The sequence below is a fragment of the Nomascus leucogenys genome, chromosome 1a, assembly GCF_006542625.1.
Source record: "Nomascus leucogenys isolate Asia chromosome 1a, Asia_NLE_v1, whole genome shotgun sequence".
Taxonomy (NCBI): domain Eukaryota; kingdom Metazoa; phylum Chordata; class Mammalia; order Primates; family Hylobatidae; genus Nomascus; species Nomascus leucogenys.
The window spans coordinates 66,706,714-66,709,517 of record NC_044381.1 but is presented as its reverse complement, the minus strand read 5'-3'; the positions used below and the strand labels follow the sequence as shown (position 1 = coordinate 66,709,517).

At 42.0% G+C, this 2,804-nt stretch overlaps 1 pseudogene across 1 annotated transcript; it reads left to right on the top strand.

Moving 5' to 3' along the window:
- Positions 1–248: 248 nt before the first annotated feature.
- On the top strand, positions 249–920 carry LOC100607358 (annotated as a pseudogene). Its single transcript, XR_001115150.2, has one exon. The product of XR_001115150.2 is annotated as a craniofacial development protein 1 pseudogene (transcript).
- The last annotated feature ends 1,884 nt before the right edge of the window (positions 921–2,804 follow it).

Genomic DNA, 2,804 nt, shown 5'->3' with positions numbered 1-2,804 from the left:
CCCGGTGGCTCATGCCTGTAATCCCAGCACTTTAGGAGGCTGAGGGGGGGTGGATCACCTGAGGTCAGGAGTTCAAGACCAGCCTGGCCAACACGGTGAAACCCATCTCTACTAAAAACACAAAAAATTAGGGGGCCGTCCTAGCTGCCGTCGCCACTGCTGGGGCTCTATGGTCTCTCCCTAGAGCTTTGCCGTTGGAGGCAGCTGCTGCGGTGTTGCGAGTTTGACCAGCGTCGAGCGGCAGCAACATGGAGGAATTCAACTCCGAAGACTTCTCCACGTCAGAGGAGGACGAGGACTACGTGCTGTTGGGTGGAGAGTATAGTGAAGATGACGTAAATGAATTAGTCAAGGAAGATGAAGTGGATGGTGAAGAGCAGACACAGAAAACCCAAGGGAAAAAGAGAAAGGCCCAGAGCATTCCAGCCAGGAAGAGAAGACAAGGTGGCCTCTCATTAGAAGAAGAGGAAGAGGAGGATGCCGATTCAGAATCTGAGGGAAGCAGTAGTGAGGAGGAAGATGAAGCTGCAGAGCAGGAAAAAGGCATTGGATCAGAGGATGCCAGGAAAAAGAAGGAGGACGAACTCTGGGCCAGCTTCCTCAATGATGTGGGACCAAAATCAAAAGTGCCCTTAAGTACACAAGTTAAGAAAGGAGAGGAGACTGAAGAGACAAGTTCAAGTAATTTGTTGGTAAAAGCAGAAGAGCTAGAGAAACCTAAAGAAACAGAAAAAGTTAAAATCACCAAGGTGTTTGATTTTGCTGGTGAAGAAGTAAGGGTAACTAAGGAAGTGGATGCTACATCTAAAGAGGCCAAATCCTTCTTCAAGCAGAATGAGAAAGAAAAACCACAGGCAAATGTCCCTTCAGCTGTGCCATCACTCCCTGCCGGGTCAGGGAAGAAGAAATTTGATGCCTAGAGCTTGATCTGCTTTTTGTTTTTAAGTTCTAGTTCTGGTTCGATTTCAGAACCAGTCTGCAGGCAACTCTGCATTGTCTCCTTAGAGAACTGGACAGTTCCACTGATCTGGATCCTTCGGCAGCAAGCTGACATTTTATTGAGGCTGATCAGCACTCCCACCCGGAGTCTTGAAATTGTGGGTGTGTTTTTGCTGCCCATTGTTGAGTTATTCATGAACAGATAAGAAAACCATATATATCCAAATTTTGTTACCACTAGATGTGATAAGTTTTTCTTTTTGATTATTTGGGGATTCTTAGTTCTTTGTCAAACTCTTCAGATTAAAACTCTTCTTATAGCTAAAAAAAAAAAAAAAAAAAAAAAAAATTCACATAAGATGGCCAGGCACGGTGGCTCACGCCTGTAATCCCAGCACTTTGGGAGGCCGAGGCGGGTGGATCACAAGGCCCGTCTCTACTAAAAATATAAAAATTAGCCGGGCATGGTGGCAGATGCCTGTAGTCCCATCTACTCAGGAGGCTGAGGCAGGAGAATCACTTGAACCTGGGAGGCAGAGGTTGCAGTGAGCCAAGACCACGCCATAGCATTCCAGCATGGGTGACAGAGTGAGACTCCATCTCAAAAAAAAAAAAAAATTCACATAAGATGAAAAAAACAAAAAGACCATGAAAATCAAAGTGAAGAAAGAACTAGGGCCCATAAGTATGATGAAGCCAGGAAGCATTAGCAGAGAGAAATGAATGCATGAGATAAGGGGTTCATGATTATTAAAGGCGCTTCACTTAATTAGACTCTGAGCTTCTTAGTGCCCTAAACAAAGAGAGAAACATGACTAGTTACAGGATGTATGCTGTCCTTAAGGTACAGCTGTTGTTGGGCTACAGTATTACTCAGTGTCTTCTGTAGGAGAACCAATAATCTGTGTCAGGACAACAGCTAATATGTTTTTACCTTAAGGACTCTGACACAGGGACTGTTGGTTCTCCTATAGAAGACACTGAGTAATACTGTAGCCCGAACTCTCATAATACCATGATAAATACAGCACTGAGTATCAAATTACCTTTTTAAATGTAACATCCCTCAATACAATCCAAAGGTATATAAGGGCTTATGACTCCAGAACAACCCCAAGGGATGAAGTACAGCAGAAAATACAAACATCACCTCTCATAATGGAGCTAAGAGCATACAAATCACCTTTTCTAGTTTTTTTCTCTCCTCAATCTCTGCCTTATCCGAGTTGATCCCTTTAATTTGAAGAATTTAGTTGTATTAGATTCAAATTGTTTATATTTATTGAAACATTATTTTCAACTTTCTCCCCCCAAATTGTATAACATTTCCTTTGTTACGTGTTTTTACAAGCGATCTCAAACTTTCTGTCGATATTACCTCCCTAACTATAAACTCCTCAAGGGCAATGACAATTTATATATTTCAGTCAATAATAAATGTTAACTAAGAAATTGATGGTAGAGAAGAAAATATGACATAAACATAAGCATTGTGATACTATCATGGGTAGCATAACATTCACATTAGAATAGAAAAATAGAAAAATAGGGCCGGGTAAGTCCCTTACCTTAATAAGGAGGATAAAGCAATTTTAAAGTCACTCTCCTACGGCATTTTCATACTCAAATCCCTGTTCTTCCACTGGTTTAAAAAAATGGCCTCCATCCTCCAAGGTATGGAGAGACTGGACTTTACTGACATATATTAACCTTTTGCTTTCCCATCTAAAAAAAGCTAAGCAAACTATCAGAGTGGCATACAGAAGTATCCTCAGTCCCAATTTGGACAGATAACCATCCCATGCTATGGGAGGCAGCTTCTAAGTTAGCCCTCCATAATCTCCACCTCCTGGTATCTACTCCTC